This window comes from Diabrotica virgifera, chromosome 2, assembly GCF_917563875.1.
Source record: "Diabrotica virgifera virgifera chromosome 2, PGI_DIABVI_V3a".
Taxonomy (NCBI): domain Eukaryota; kingdom Metazoa; phylum Arthropoda; class Insecta; order Coleoptera; family Chrysomelidae; genus Diabrotica; species Diabrotica virgifera.
The window spans coordinates 213,333,239-213,351,106 of NC_065444.1; the positions used below are offsets into that span (position 1 = coordinate 213,333,239).

A 17,868-nucleotide genomic window follows, 5' to 3' on the forward strand; every position below is an offset into this window, starting at 1 on the left:
CTCATCTAGATAGAAGAAATTAAGAAAAAACAGAGAATAATTTATTATAATACTACCGTAATAGATAATTATCGAATGAAAAGTAATAAGATAATAATACTAGAAAAGGTACCTACTTATTATAAACATACTAAATGGAAAACATTGACAAAAACAACTAAAAAGCTTTAAGGTGATACAGTAACGATCAACAGGTAGCCAAAACGCGTTCCAAGATTGCGGCTGTAATTTTGAATATTTTTTTGAGATATTTGGCACACGCATTCGTAATATAATAAAGAATGGCGGTACAGAGCCCAATTTGAAAAATATATTAATATGTGGACATTATTCTGTAATTAAATACAATATTATAAAAACGAGCCTGTACCGCCATTAAGAAGAACAAAAAAATACACTTTCTTCAAATAAACTTTTTTATCCGATGCCTAGATTTTGTCATTTTGGAACTACTAATGAAATAAAAAATTTTAGTAGTTCCAAAATGACACAAAATCTAGTCATCGGATAAAAAAAGTTTATTTAAAGAAAGTGTATTTTTTTGCTCTTCTTAATGGCGGTACAGGCTCGCTTTTTTAATATTGTATTTAATTACAGAGTAATTTCCACATATTATAGTATATTGTGCAACAAGTGCAGAAAGGTACTAATTTCTCACGAGTTTGAAAAGTTGCGGTACGAGCGCAAGCGAGTGCCGCAATTCAAACGAGTGAGAAATTACCTTTCTGCACGTGTTTCACACTATACTTTTTCTACAAGCACAGTTTTTCCTAAAAATAAAAATCACAATTTCCAAACGACGATTAATTATAATAGGTACCTATGTGATAAATTTTAAACTGTATTTAATTAATACCTACTAATCAATTTAAATTCCTTATACCTAAATAAATTGCACAGAAATCAGTTAAAAAATTAATGCACTGCCTTAATTTGTTTAAATTTAAACAATTATTACACATTATTGACCTTATATTTATGCAGTCACGGATTTACACAAAACCTACTTCATTCGACGTCTCTTGCACAGGTTGCTAAATCCTTATTGGTTATTTGATAATTATAAAATGTTTAATAAGAATAAAATTGTAAAATAAAACAGTTGTAACATCCATAATTTAGTTTCTATGCTATAGTTAAATATAATAATTGTCTTATAGGTTATATATTTGTCTAAAGTTTAACCACGGATGTAAACAGAATATAACGTTACTCAGAATGAGGTAGTCAACTGTGCAGAAAAGAACTTTGCGGCACAGAAATGTCACTTTGCGGCACAGAAACGTCACTTTTCTGCACACTAATGTCAAATATCTTATACTGTGAGAAAATATCAAGTTTGCTAACATAAAACCGTGCAGAAAAGTGCACTTTGAATAGTGGTTGTAGAAAAATGTATTTTTCAAATTGGTCTCTGTACCGCCATTCTTTATTATATTACGCATACGTGTGCCAAATATCTCGAAAAAATATTCAAAATTACAGCCGCAATCTTGGAACTCGTTTTCGCTACCTGTTGATCGCTACTGTTTCCTCTTAATATAAAAAATATTAAAATTTGTTTAAAGAATATTTAAGTGATACAATAATTTACATAATTTCAAAACTTTAAAAACAAGAATCTGCATCTACAAGTTGTTTAACAAAACAATATTTTAGGTTAAAAATTGGAGGGAGTAAGAACAGAATAATGGTCAAGAATAACAGGGTAATGTCAAGAAATTCTTCCCAAATATTTTGTGCGCCTGTGCGAACTTAAAATCCGAAACAAATCCTCGAACGTAGAGAGGGTATCCCGGACACGTTCAGGATCTTTTTTCTGTAGTGTGCGAACACCGAATTAAAAATCCGGAGGGTGTTCAGAGGGAAAAATTCGACCTCCGCGAACGCTCGATTCTGTAATGCGCAGGCGTTCTCCCTCTGGGTACATTCAGGATGTCCAGCGCGAACAGAGCTATTGGCAAGCAGAAATTCGTTTACGAAGTGCGCCGTGTGGCATCGCGGCGGGAAGGAAAGAACTCTTGGACGCTTAACTAGAGATGCGCTCATGACAATGTCTTGTTTATACTCCATCTAATTTACTTACCGTTGCACGTCATCCGCGTCATAGTCCGTGACGTCACATGATACCAACACGAAATATTTAGGCGGTAGGTATGTTCTTTTTTAGGATATTTTTGCCGAGTACACTAAAATTACAGCCACTAGACATATTTTATTATATACGCGTAGAAATAATATTTGAAAATTTCTATTAATGTTAACTTAAAGAAATGCACAGGTATAATAATAATGTTTCATTTAATTTGTATAAATGGATTATAAAGCGTTTTTATAAAGCACATTTTTGTTCGGAACACACTGTAACTCTAATCGAACGAAGGTGACATTTTGCCATAAATTGGTAACATTTATTTGACAGTTGCGGTATTGACACTTTAGATTTGTTTTTATTCTTTACTCTAAGTATTTGTTTTATTATATGTATTTATTGTTTTTATTATTTACTTTAAGGTAAGATTATAACTTAATTCTAGTTATCTATTTCTAATGTTTTTATTTATTTACATTGAATATTAATTTGTTTTGTTGTATAATCCAAGTTTGCAATAATTATGTGATCTATTTGATTTAAAATGGATTCAGGATTTTTTTATACTTTGGCAACAATGTCAACTAAGATCTTTGACATAGATAATGACGTGCAACGGTAAGTAAATTAGACAAACTGTAGATATGTCTGGATCTCGGCTTTGGGACGAACTTTTTACGTAGGTGGTCTGAGATATTAGGGAGTTTTTGTTGCTACGTAACGTAACGCATCTCCGTATACGTAAAGCAACTAACGTGCCGTAGAGGATGAATGTTAAGATAGGTAGTTTTTGTAACTGCCTTAACGTAACGTAAAGCAAATCGTAAAGTCATTTTTAAATTCCGTTGACATTAAAAAAATAAAACAATGTTCACACAATATACAATTAATATACAAATGTAAAAAAAGATAAATGAATGATGAAATTGTATGGTTTTAATTGCTTCTATTTAAATATAAATATATTATTTTTCCTTAGGTTAAAATTTTTTTATTTTTGTTTATACCTACTTTTTAGTTGTAAATTATTGTACCTACATCAGAATTCCAGTATAATGTAAATAGTTTGGTAATATTTATTTGAAAATTTTACTGAAACTAGGTCATTTGTTTATTTAGTTATTAATTGTGGTGATCACTGTATTTCTTAAATTAATACAAGATTTGTTTGTTTTGCTTAATAATAGACAACTTAAAAACAATAAAATTTTAAATCTATTATGAAGTTCCAATTTCCAATTACAAACACAAAATAATTTTACTCAAATAGACTAAACCAATAAAATAACCAATATAACCTTAAAATGTTTATAAACGCAAAGGGTAGTACCAGTACGCTGATGAAATGTTCATTTGGTAGGTAATCGGACAAGATCCTCGTGTGCATTCGGTGACTTTCGTCTCGATAGGGATGAGTTCTCACGTACGTATCAGAGCGTTACTTTAGGTAATACGTATCGCGATACGGGAGTTCAACCAATAATGCGCAAGCGTATATGTCAAAAAGATGCGTTACGTTTACGTATTTGTGTGCACAAAAACTCCCTATTTTCCGAACGTGCTGTACCGTAACGAATTAAAGCTTTTGTACCAAATTGTGAATACATCCGCGTTTTTAAATACCATAATTTAGATAGGATTTTAAGAAATTTGATGCTTTAAAAGCTTTTTGTGCTTTCGGGATACATAATTAACAACGTGGTTATCTGAACTTGACAAACACGAATACACTAGTCTGTGGGTATTAAAAAAATAATGAAAGTAGCTTTTTTAAATAGTCATAATATTTTAAAATATTGAGAAAAATACAATAAAATATTTAAGTAAATACTAAATACTTTTCGTAGAAAAAATATCTTGAGTACATGTAACAAACATGTTAGGTAGTCTCTTTTAGAAAGATTAAAAGTCCTGTAAAGTTGTTAACAGCACGAGTAGTTGGATATACAATGCAAAGTTGCATTATTATGTAATGCAATTGTTTTCAGTCAGAGGAAAATACCGCCTCCTCTTTCAGCAAAACATGTTGAACCTCTGTATAAGGTAAATATGTAGTCAGCTTATATTAATTAATATCACATGTTTATGTTATCATCATTACTAAATAAACTTTGGAACGGAACCGCTAGTCCATACAATTTTAATATTATATATGCGAATTAATTAGTTAATTTGCAATCCGAGCACGGTCAAAAATGTTATTTAAAATATTCCGAAAATTTAAATATAATTCCACAAACTTTTTCCATTTGAACTGCGTGTGAAATGAACATAATACATAATGAATACTGTTTAACTTTTAAAATAAATGCTCAGCTAGTAGGCTGAGACTCTTTGGATATTAGCTCTTCTCATGTAATATTCTCTTTTCACTTGTAATAAGGTTGTAGCGTTGTTGTAGTATATTCTGAACCCTAGTATATTAACTATTGACGCTTATAACATAATTAATATAAAATAGGAAATGGTTGAATGCTGTAATATATGAAATTTACGGAAATTAAAGACAGATATCGAGCAATGAATTTAATTAAAACTTATATACTTATCCTTTATTGAAATTTAAATATTTCGTTGACATTATATATTTACATGGCCCTCGCTGTTTTCATTTGGTCTTGTTTAATGCTTGACACTTCAATTTTGTATTCCGATCTTTAGCTTCAAGTTTGACTTAACAGTGGTATAATATTTCATATTTCATTAAGATTTTTTTTTAATCTCAAATTCTACTCAGTTCATTTCAATAAGTCAATTTCATTTTTCTTTCAACATTTAATCCTAATTAGTACTACAGAGTATGCAACCAACCACTCTTCAGGTGGTAACCAGTACCACATCCAATCTATATGTCCACAAACATTGTTGCCAACCAATATCTTAGCTCACCTCTGACAGGTTTGAATGTGGGAACTGGCTTACACATTTAACTACAAATAAATAATTTAACAATAATTTTAATAACCTCTTATTTCACCTTTTGCCCTACTGCTACTGTTTTGTCGTGCTTGAGGTCTTTGATCGGCTATAGGTTTTTTTTAAATGTGCATTTCACTGTGTAGTGACTGTACATATTACACAGTCACAGTCTCACCAAATTGTCATCTGTCAGACATCACTCGATCAATTCCGTCAAATAAGTAATACTTCATTTAGTCCTGTCGCCAGGGGGGGTACAACGGCCTCCTGTATTCAGATGGACTTACCCAAGTTTTTTTTATGTATTTTGACCTGTAGAAAACTATTTTTTTGGGTAACAGTTGATCCGGATGTCGATAAGATTGTTATAGACCAAGAAGTTGAGGAATCACATAACAGCGATTTCTCGCAAAACAAAACATTTTTTTGTATTTTTTGGGCCATTCTAACCAAAAAATGTTCCTACAAATTTTTTCGTAAGATGCATAGTTTTCGAGAGAAACGCGGTTGAACTTTCGAAAAATTGGAATTTTTGAACCCGAAAAACTTTTGATTAAAAAATAAAATAGCAATTCTGCTTACCGCATTTGAAAGTTCAAGTCAAATTATATCGGTTTTAATTATTTGTATTGCTAAAAATGTATTATTTTATTGTTAAAACAAAGCTATAAACACCTAGTGCTTGAGTGATGTTTCAATGATTTCTCATTTAAAATCGAACGAGTACGTAGAGGAGGTAAAAGTGCAAGCGGGGCTATTTCTAAGTAGCATGCATTAAAACGCATGTATTAGGCACGGGAAACACTATGTGTTTATAGCTTTTTTTAACAATCAAAAAATAAATTTTTAGCAATGCAAATATTCAAAACAGATATAATTTGACTTAAACTTTTAAAGGCGGTAAGCAGAATTGCTATTTTATTTTTTATTCAAACGATATTCGGGTTCAAAAATTGCCATTTTTCGATTTTTTGAAAGTTCAACCGCGTTTATCTCGAAAACTATGCATCATACGAAAAAACTTGTACGAACATTTTTTGGTTAGAATGACCCAAAAAATACAAAAAAATGTTTTGTTTTGCGAGAAATCGCTGTTATGTAATTCCTCAACTTCTTTGTTTATAACAATCTTATCGACATCCGGACCAACTGTTACCCAAAAAATTCGTGTTCTACGGGTCAAAATACATAAAAAAAACTTGGGTAAGTCCATCTGAATTAAGAAGGCCGTTGTACCCCCCCTGGCGACAGGACTAATTCCGCTTCCATCTTGCAAAAATGTAGAACCTTATCAGGCACTCAAATTTATCTGTTTTGTCCTTTGTTAAGTGTCTATTTATATGTTAATTTAAGTTGCCACCAAACTATTTCATATTAGATGGTATTCGAGGATAATACCTTCTTTTTATTGACGAAGTAAGTAAGAAACGTTATTGTACTTTTTTATCACATCATCTTCGATTTTTTGTCAAAGTTTCTAACTTTTTATTCCTTTTACAATGATGTTTTCTTTACTTATTTCAGATGCCCCTGAAGATGCTCTAGATAGCGAAAGTATACTTGGGCAAGATTAAATAAATTCAGCGCTCGATATCTGCCTTTTATTTCCGTAAATTTCATAATTAATATAATTTTACATCTCATTTCTGAATAATTGTGTCAACGGTATTACTCGTATAAATATCCTTAAAAGACCACGAATAGTAAGCAAACATGGCGACTGGGTGTAAAGACATGGATGATTAGTATACTATTATTATTAGACATGGGTGTTTCGAAATATAGTCTTAGATCAGTAATGTAATTGTTGACGGGTATGTTTCGACATAAAACGTAAATATAATGTTATCTCAGTTTTATTTAATAAAGGACACAAAGAAGCAGATTAATTAGCATCCCTTCTGCATCATCGACACAAGATCAACTCATGGAATTATACGAGGAGAGGATTGTTCAAGTGAAACTCATCTTTGGTCGAGAAAAAAAAAATGATTGACAAATATATCTACAAATAATTACCACCACGATTAAGACATATCCCATTGTTTGACCGACCGATGTATACCCTGGTTAAAAAATACTTGTGGGTGCTGCTCGAGGAATTCCTATACGACGGCAGTTTGTAGTTCTTCTTGCGACTTTAAACGAAACCTTTTAAAGCCTTTTTCAGTGGTCCAACGATGCGAAAACCGCAAGGCCATAAATTGGGACTATGGAGTGAATTCTCTAATATCATCAATTGCTTTCGTGATAGATTTTATTTCACGGCTTTGTCTGTATTATTTTTTTTTTGTTTTTTTGTCAATTTTGCTAAAATTGGCAAAATTACTAACTATTTAGTAATTATTTTTTTGCCAAGTTTACCAAATTTTATGTACTAAAATCACTAGCCAGTTGTGTGAGTTTAGCGAACCGACTATACTAGTAGTCCATAGTTATTCTTACTAGTACATGCGTGCGAAATTTTGTTAATTAATCATCAGTACGTATTTTTCTACGGTCGTGCAGTCACTTTCACGCACACATTTCCGTTCCAAAAGTTGTACTTTCCCGCACTAGTTCGTGAAAGTAGAATACCTTGTAATAAATATGGTTTTATAATATATGGATGATTCCATTTCAAATCACTCAATTCTGGATCAAAAAAAATTTTGAATCTCCGATTTGTCTGAAAATTAGTGTATAGCATCTGCGGAATGTAAAAATAAGACAGTTAATGTCGAATTGTCTTCTTCTTCTTGTTCTTCTTTTTTTTTAAAATGTTATTTTAAGCGATTTTACAGTGATTGGTATTTATTTAAACAGTTGCATTTTCTATTGTAAAGTATCAATGGCAAAAATATTATTTCAATAAAAGGGACTCAAAAATGTCATTATATGGCATTATAACAGGTTATTTTGATTCAAAACAAGTTTTTGATCAAATTTTAGTGTAGAAAACGTTAAAATACCGTTTTTTACATTTTCCTCCATTCGCTAAATACATCATATTCGATTTGGATCAAAATTTGCCAACAGATAGCCAAAACATAGGACTTTAATATGGTTAAAAGAGATGGAATAATACAAAAAAATTACATGCAATATCATAGTCAAAATAGAGGCGTCTACTGTAAGTACAATAAACCCGGAAAATATAGACCTTACGACAAAAATTGACCTTACGATTATTAGTATGATACAGTTGATCCAAACAACGGCACAACCCAGACATCCAAAGTTTCCACAACAAGCTACATCTAAAGTAATAAAATATTATTTTTTCCATTGATACTTTACGATAGGAAATGCAAATTTGTTAAATAAACACCAAATCACTGTAAAATCGCGTAAAATAGCATTTTGAGAAAAAAAATAAGAAGAAGAAGAAAATTGTTTGACCTTAAATGTATTATTTTACGTCCAGCAGAAGCTATACACCAAGTTTCAGAAAAATCGGAGATCCAAAAGTTTTTTCCTGAGTGATTTGACATGGAATGTACCATATCATAATATTGTTGTTCTGAAGCTATTTTCTTGTGGCATTTTTGAAATTAACTAGTTTTGATGGGAAATAAGCCACAATTTTACTAAAAAAAATTGTTTTGTTAACGTTTTGACGTCCAAATCGGATGCCGTTGTCAAAATACAAAAAATATTAATGAATTAAACAAATATTGTTGCTTAGTAAAAAATTATTCTAATAATTTATTTAATCTGACTCATTTATATCGGCAACTCAGATATATATTATCGTGACCCGTCAAAATAGCCCGGTCAAAACAGCCCCGTCAAAAAAGCCCCGTCAAAATAGCCCGAACACAAAATAGCCTCGACAAAATAGCCCGCAAACAAAATAGCCCCGACAAAATAGATCGCACACAAAATAGCCCCGGCTAAAACAGCCTCTTATAAACAATTACATAATTATTTATACAAGGTGTCCAAATTTTTTTTTTAATTTAAATTATTTGACAAAAAGGAAAAATGTATTTAATTCATTTAATTTAAAATTCATTTTACTGTTGCCCGAAAACAGAAAAAAATGTTTATATCATAAATAAACATTGATTTTCGCTTAACTTAAATGTTCAAACTTCCAAGAGGCAGGAAAGACAGGACTCGAGTTCTCTGAAAAGACCATTTTTATTTAATGTGGTTAAGATAAATATCTGAATAGAGGATAATTACCATTTCCGAAAGAATATATTTTTAAGGAATTATTTCATGATGAATTCAGAAAGGAACTTTTTTGTCGGGGCTATTTTGTCGGAGGGCTATTATTCCGCGGCTATTTTGTCTGCAAGCTATTTTGTCGGAGCTATTTTGTGTGTGGGATATTATGTCGGGGCTATTTTGTCGGAGCTTTTTTGACGGGGCTATTTTGACGGGGTACCATATATTATACATTTTAAAGTAAAAGACTTTAAAATGATATTGCCCATATTTATGAGTTGCGTTCCTGGGACGACTTTACTGAAAGGTAGTTCATTCGATTACAAGAAATCAACCCCAACTCAAGAATATCCGTCACAAATAACATGTGATCTGTCTTTGGAAAGACAACCACATGGAACGGTGACAGTAAAATTCTCGCGTTAGAGATTCCATAGTAAATCACGAGGGAAAACCAGGAAGAAACCTCGTGATACTGTCTTGACATCGTGAGTATTAGGTCTTACTTTTGTTTACTCTTAAAACTAATACCAAATTCTGACCTTAATATGTACATTGTACATATTATGTTATTTTAAATTATAAATAATATTGATAATACATAGATATATAAATATTAAGAAAATATCAAATCTGTACTAGCTCGATATGTTATTGACTTACTAATCGTGCTATTTTCTTTCTATTGACTCCCTCTTTTAGTATGGGTAACCACATTCTACTGCGGTCGGCAACACTACTGGTTCTGGTGCAGTACTGCCGTCGGCGGTGGCGACGTTCTGCGTGCGTCGGCGACAGTGCCGCTGTACTCGACATACAGCTCATAGGAAATCATACGAACCAGTAGATCTGTCGCTGCGGTCTGCGGTTTGCAGTTTGCGGTCTTGTTCGCAATCGTACCTTCATGCTTTTTCAGCGTAGTTCGCCTGACGCATGTAAAGCCTCGTTGACGTGGGTAGTGAATCACAAACGTGAGCCACACTTCCGTAAGCTACGCTCTGTGTAAACTATTACGTTCGTGAAATACGAAGAGTAAATTCTTTTTGCTAATTGAAAATAATTACGATCATGGGAAGATCAAACTTGTTTGGTTTGTGCAAGGTCGAGGTCGAGGTCAATCTCAACTTCAAATTATGACGTATGATGTGTTTATAACAAGTATTGAGTTTCCTTTCTTATCTTTACTTTGATTATGATCGTATCTTTAGGCTACTTGGAGATGTCTTTTTAAATTATTATGACTTTTTTGTTGAATCCACTCCCTTGTAAACCATAGTCATTTCTTCCTTTCTCTTGTCAAATTCTGTAAACTTCTGTCTATGTACTATCACTCCACACATAAGTTGACATGCTTCTGCCACCAAGGTCTGCATATTCGCCACTGAAGCAAATATTTGCCTTGTAAACTTTCCTCATGAACAAGGCATGACCAAAGTCGTGAAGTTATTAAGATTAGTGTTAGCACGAGTGTGGCTGTTGTTCGTGATTCACTACCCATGTCAACGTGGCTTTAGTTATGCGATTATGCATATATTATATGCAGACGATACTTAGCAGTCGCATGGAAGTAAATTTACAAATTTGTAGTCAGTCGGTGTATAATCTGAGCAAAAGTAGAACTTGATACAAAAGATACTTACATCGATTCGACTTTCTTATAGTACAATGGAAACACAAGGCAATGAGACATATTACTTGCATCTAGCTCCATCCTTAATTACCTTATATACTCTTTTTCGAACGTATTATATATTGAGAGTATTTCTTTTTCAATACGATTTGAGAGGCAAACAAATCACCAACGACGGTTTTTCTCATTTCAAATGTTCCACTATGCATTCCTATCTTTCATATCATAAAGTCTTGCCTAACAGGAGCACAAGCGGCTGATATCTAAAAATATATACATTATCATAAATATCTGGCGCAATTACAATCTGGCTCCTGTCGTAACTACCACACCTTGCGTGGACAAATCTCTATAAATGGTATGGTACAGTAAATGTTATTGCTATGGTACATCTTCAAATTCATTAAATCAGAGAAACCAGGGACTTGTATGACTAAAAGGCTTTTGAATACACCATTAATCCTGACAAAAATTCACCCATTTTGTGCAAAAACAAGACCATAACATAACCATATCCCTTATATGGCTATTATGATATTAGTTACCGAAACGATTGTTTAAATGTTTGAATCCCAAAAACAGAAAAGAGATATTCACAACTCAAAGAGAACGATTGCAAATAGTATTAAAATCAAAAAGGTAAAATTCACTATAGCAAATTACACACACCGGCACACAATTCCGCCACCCAAAATGTTTGATTAAGTTTGACAATTTATAACTTTATTATTTGTACTCCGATTTTCAAGATTATTATTTGTACTCCGACAAAATTTATTAGGTCTGGATCCCGCGTATGAAAAAAAAGTTGATTAATAGCAAGCTGAAAATTTGTTAATAGCTTAAGGGTGTCTAGTTGGACAAACTTTGATATATGGGAACATTGGAACAGGGGAAGTTTTAATTGTGGAACAGGTTAAAAATTTGGAACGGCCAGACCACGAAAACGGCACATGTATTTTGTCCGACAACACAGACTTAAACTCTTCGAACAGAGATTAAACTCTCATGCAAAAATCAGACTGCTATTTATCACCAAATGGACGTTTTAATGAGTGGAACATGTAGAATATGTCAAATGACAGGAATTATTACAGGTGATAAATAGCTGTCTGATTTTTGCATGAGAGTTTAATCTCTGTTCGGAGAGTTTAAGTTTGTTCTGTCGGACAAAACAAATGTGCCGTTTTCGTGGTGTGACCGTTCCAAATTTTTAACCTGTTCCACAATTAAAACTGCCCCTGTTCCAGTGTTCCTATATATCAAAGTTTATCCGACTAGACACCCTTAAGCTATTAACAAATTTTCAGCTTGCTATTAATCAACTTTTTTTTCATACGCGGGATCCAGACCTATATAGGTACATGTATTGATATCGTTTGTTATTATTCCGGTAACAAAAAAAATTGTTTGCATGGCATTATACGGGGGTGAATGGAAACGTTGTATTTTCTCTTAACTTTAAAAAATTATGTGGAAAACTGAAGAGCTGCTTTGTTTCATAGTCCTGTCATATTATCCCAGAGGCATCACTAAATTTTTGTGTTTTTTGAATTATCCGAATATCTCTTTTCTTGTAAGAGCTGTACCATTTTTTGTAAATAAAAACGGGTGATTCCATTTCAAATCACTCAATTTTGGATCAAAAAAACTTTTGGATCTCCTATTTGTCTGAAAATTGGTATATAGTATCTACGGGATGTAGAAATAGAACATTTAAGGTCGAATTGTTTTCTTCTTCTTCTTCTTCTTCTTCCCTTTTTTCTCAAAATGTTATTTTAAGCGATTTTACAGTGATTTGGTATTTATTTAAACAAATTTGCATTTTTTATCGTAAAGTATCAATGAAAAACATAATATTTTAATAGAAGGGACTCAAAAATGTCAATATATGGCATTACAACAAGTTATTTTGATTCAAAACAAGTTTTTGATCAAATTTTATAGTGTAGAAAACGTTAAAATACATTTTTACATTTTCCTCCATTTTCAAAACACATAATAATCGATTTGGCTGAAAGTTTTCCCACAGATAACCAAAACATAGGACTTTAAGTGGTTAGAAGAATTTGAATTATATTATAATACTAAAAAAATTACATGCAATATCATAGTCAAAATATATAGGTGTCTACTGCAAGTACAATTAACTCGGAAAATATCGGCCTCACGACAAAAATTGTTAAAAAGAAATTGTAATAATTGTAAATACGATTTATTTGGAACAATTTCAGTTTTTACCACTTTTGTCGAAAAGTTAAAAATGACGGAGATATTGAGCAAAAACGGTTCTCCTTTAAAATCAAGATGGCGGCTAACGTAACGGAGGAATTCATTCGCAATTTTAAATTTAGGCTACTATTGACCCCCCTAAAGATTGGAAAGATAAAATTTTAGGCAGCTCGGCATGCAAGGTCAATGGTATCCCGACTGGACTAATATACTTTTGAGTCTGATATTATTGCATGTAACTTTTTTTTTGTATTGTAATATAATTCAAATCCTTCTAACCACTTAAGTCCTATGTTTTGGCTATCTGTGGGCAAATTTTCAGACAAATCGATTGTGATGTATTTTGAGAATGGAGGAAAATGTAAAAAACGGTATTTTAACGTTTTCTACACTTTAAAATTTGATCAAAAACTTGTTTTGAATTAAAATAACTTGTTATAATGCCAAATAATGACATTTTTGACTCCTCTCTATTAAAATATTATTTTTTTCCATTGATACTTTACGATAGAAACTGCAAATTTGTTTAAATAAACACCAAAACGCTGTCAAATCGCACAAAATAACATTTTGAGAAAAAAATAGAAGAAGACTTTTTGACCTTAAATATCTTATTTTTAAGTCCCGCAGAAGCTATACACCAAGTTTCAGAAAAATCGGAGATCCAAAAGTTTTTGCCTGAGTGATTTGACATGGAATGTACCAAACACTGATTGACTAATAAACATAAATATCTTAAATAGAGGTTGGATTGATAAGATTAGAATGGCCCATGGCATGCAGCCCAGATCTCAGTCATATTGAGCATTTAGGGATGAATTAAAATAGCTATTCGCCGTCATCCTAGGCCTCCAGAAAAGTTGGTACAGTTATGGCTCTGATAGAGGAATATCGGGCTATCCCCAGGCAAGGATAACACATCTTTATTCGATGCCGAACAGATTGCGAGCAGTTGTTGCTGCGAGAGGTGGACATACCCGCTATTGAATTGTTTTGTTGTTGTTAATTTTGTTTTGTTAATTTTAGTGAGTTTGGTATTTTTATTTTAAATAATTAAATAAACATTCAACGCAGTGTTTTTATTTACATCTCTTACAGAAAATAAGAGATATTCGGATAATTCCAAAAACAAAATCTCAGTGATACCCCCAGGATAATAAAAAAGGAGCGCGAAACAAAATCAGCCTTCCCATTTTTCCACAGAATTTTTTAAAGTTAGCAGAAAATACAACGCTTCCATTCACCCCCGTATAATATCATTTAAGCAAAAAAAATTTGTCACCGAAATAATTACGAACGACATCAATAGGACTTTTCATCAATTGTCATTTGTTTCGAGCTTCTGTCATGTGTCACATAATATTAATATATCTACGTCATACGTCTTTGGTTTGTATCATTGATATAATATACCAATAACGTATGACATAGGGTGAAATGGTCCTCCGAAAAGGGGGTTGTGCTATGGGCCGGCGTCTCGTACATATGAAAATTTTGAAGCCACGAAACAGAAACTATTGCCTCGGAAAAAGACGGATACTCGATATAAACGACACACGCAACGGAATAAGGATATTTGCATAGGTACGTGGAATGTGTTAAGTTGGTACAGACCTGGAATAGCGACAAGAGCCATTAGACAACTGCAAGAATATAACATGGATAAAACAGCAATACAGGAAATAAGATGGACAGCAACGGGAAATTTAGAAATGGAAGATGTTATAGTCTTTTGGTCGGGTAGTGAGAACAGACATGAATACGGATGTGGATTCGTAATTGCAAAAAGATTAAAAACGGCAGTGATAGATTTCAAGCCAATAAACGAATGTATCTGCTATATTAGACTCAAAGGTAAGTGGTTCAATCTCACTATATTCTCAATTTATGCCCCAACAGAAGATGCCGAAGAAGATAGGAAGGACGAATTTTACGAATTACTAGACCAACAGTATAAAGCAGCGCCAAAACATGACATCAAAATAGTAATGGGGGACTGTAATGCTAAACTAGGTAAGGAAGACTATTTAAGAGAAGTAATTGGTAAACATAGCCTACACGATATAACAAATGATAATGGACACCGCCAACACAATTCGCAATATCGAATAACATGATTATTAAATCCACCCAATTTGAAAGAAAGGACATTTACAAGGTCACATGGGTGTCAAATGATGGAAGAACACGTAACCAAATAGATCATGTCCTCATTGATGCAAGACACTCTAGTAGCATTATTAATACACGAAGTATGAGAGGAGCTGACAGCGATAGTGATCATTTTCTTGTAAAATCAAAGTTGAGAACACGAATATCAGTACAGAAGATGGAGCAACAAGAACAAAGAGAAAGATGGGACATAGAAGCTCTTCAAACACCAAATAAAGAACTGGAGTACCAAGTAGCCATAAGCAACAGATTTCAATTGCTGGGAGAGGAAGACCAAAATGTAGACCTAGGAGATGCATGGCAGCGAGTGGCATCAGTGATAGAACAAGCAGCGAAAGAAACCATTGGGAAAAAGAGGACTCGCCCAAAACAGAAATGGTTTGACAAACAATGCGAAGAAATGCTGGAAACAAAAACTCACAAAAGAATGAAAATGCTACAAAACCCTACAGATGAGAACAAAGCAGATTTTCGCAGAATGAGGGCACAGACAAGGCAGCTACTCAGAACTAAAAAGAGAAGCTACATAGAACAGCAAATACGAGTAATGAAAATAAGTGGCGAGAGGAATCAAATAAGAAAATTCTTTAGGGAAGTGAAGACAGTCAGACAAGGTGGAAATGTTGGGGTAACACAAGCTATGAGAAATGAAGCAGGTGAACTGATAATGATGGAAACAGAAATCGTAGAGCGATGGAAGGAATACTTTCGGAATTTACTAAATATTGAAAGTGAGATGGAGGAATCAGAGACTACATATCATTCTGCAGATGTGGAAATACCACCATCAACACTCCAAGAAGTAAATAATGCAATAGCATCTCTTAAAGATCACAAAGCACCAGGAAATGATGGTATAAATGGAGAACTGATAAAAAAAGGAGGAAACGTTTTACATCAAAAATTGTATGACATTATTCTCAGAGTATGGCAACAGCAGAAAATGCCTAGAGAATGGAATGGAAGCGTTATAATACCCATACATAAGAAGGGAAATAAAGAGCAATTCCGAAACTACAGAGGCATATTGCTTATTAGTACAGCGTATAAGATTCTATCAATTATCTTACTTAAGAGACTCACTCCGTATTCGGAAAATATTCTAGGCGACTACCAATGCGGCTTTCGAAGTGGAAGGTCAACAATAGATCAAATATTTACCATCCGACAAATATTAGAAAAAAACTGGGAATTCAACCGAGATGTACACCAAATCTTCGTAGATTTCCAGCAAGCACATGACTCGATAAAAAGAAGCAGACTATGGCTAGCAATGCTAGAAATGGGAATACCAAGAAAATTAGTGCAGCTCACTCAAATGTGCGTGGCAGACTCATATACACAGGTAAAGATCGGAAACAGAACATCGATGCCATTTAGTATAACATCAGGGCTTAGACAAGGAGACCCTTTATCACCATTGCTATTCAATTTGGCTTTAGAATACGCAATAAGTAAAATATCGTCTGAACTAACAGGGGGATTCGCAAATCGACGATCAAAACTATTGTTGGCCTTTGCCGATGATCTAGATGCAGTCGCTCATTCTACAAGAGACGTAAGAGAGGTATTTTCACAGCTCGAGGAGGAAACAGGTAACCTGGGCCTTCAAATAAATGAAGAGAAGACGAAATATATGCTGGTGACCAAAAATCCAAGACCAAGAGTTAGGCAGAACGTAACTATTAATGACCACAACTTTGAAGTAGTAAAAGAGTTTAAATATCTGGGAGCAGTAATCACAGAGGACAATCACATAGAAAAAGAGGTCTCAGCAAGAATAGCTGCGGGAAATAGAGCATTATACTCCCTATCATGATTATTAAGATCTAAGCTGCTGAAAAGACAATATAAATTAAGACTGTACATGTCAATTATTCGCCCAGTTGTTACATATGGGAGTGAAACATGGACTCTACATCAGCGAGAAATAAATAAATTGCTGATATTTGAAAGGAAAGTCCTCAGAATGATATTTGGTCCTCAAAGAGATGAATTGACAGGAGAGTGGAGAAGGCGCCGCAATGCTGAATTGGTGACTCTATATGGTACTGAAAACATCGTCAGACATATAAAAGCTAACCGGATAAGATGGGCAGGTCATGTAGTAAGATCAGAGGAAGACAGAGTGCTAAAGACAGTGTTCTTCGAGAGACCAGACGGTAGAAGATCAGTGGGCCGTCCCAGAAAAAGATGGAAGGATGATGTTGAAACCGATCTATCTAGGATTGGGGTACAACAATGGCAAATCGAAGCGCAAGATCGCAGACGATGGAGGGCCATAGTGGATGCGGCGAAGACTCACCCCCGAGTTGTAAAGCCAGTCAAGAAGAAGAAGAAGTATGACATAGATATATTAATTTATGTGGCACATGACAGAAGCTCGAAACAAATGACTGTGAATGAAAAGCCCTATATACATATGTACCTACAAACTGATGTAAGAGTCTTGAAAATCGGAGTACAAATAATATAGTTATAAATTGTCAAACTCAATAAAAAATTTTGGGTGGCGGAATTTTGTGCCAGTATGTATTATGTGGCATACAAATGCCACAAAAATAACTAAATTCACAGCTTCCGTGAAGTTATGACTAGCGTGATACAATTTTAGATATATGTTTTAAATTAGCACTGTATCGTACTAGATAAAATGTTCGATTCAGTT

General features: G+C 33.4%; 1 protein-coding gene across 2 annotated transcripts in view; it reads right to left on the bottom strand.

Annotated features, from left to right (window-relative positions):
• LOC114332134 (membralin) overlaps positions 1-17,868 on the bottom strand; it is an 893,172-nt gene that overhangs the window by 286,621 nt on the left and 588,683 nt on the right. The gene's annotated exons all lie outside the window — the stretch shown is intronic.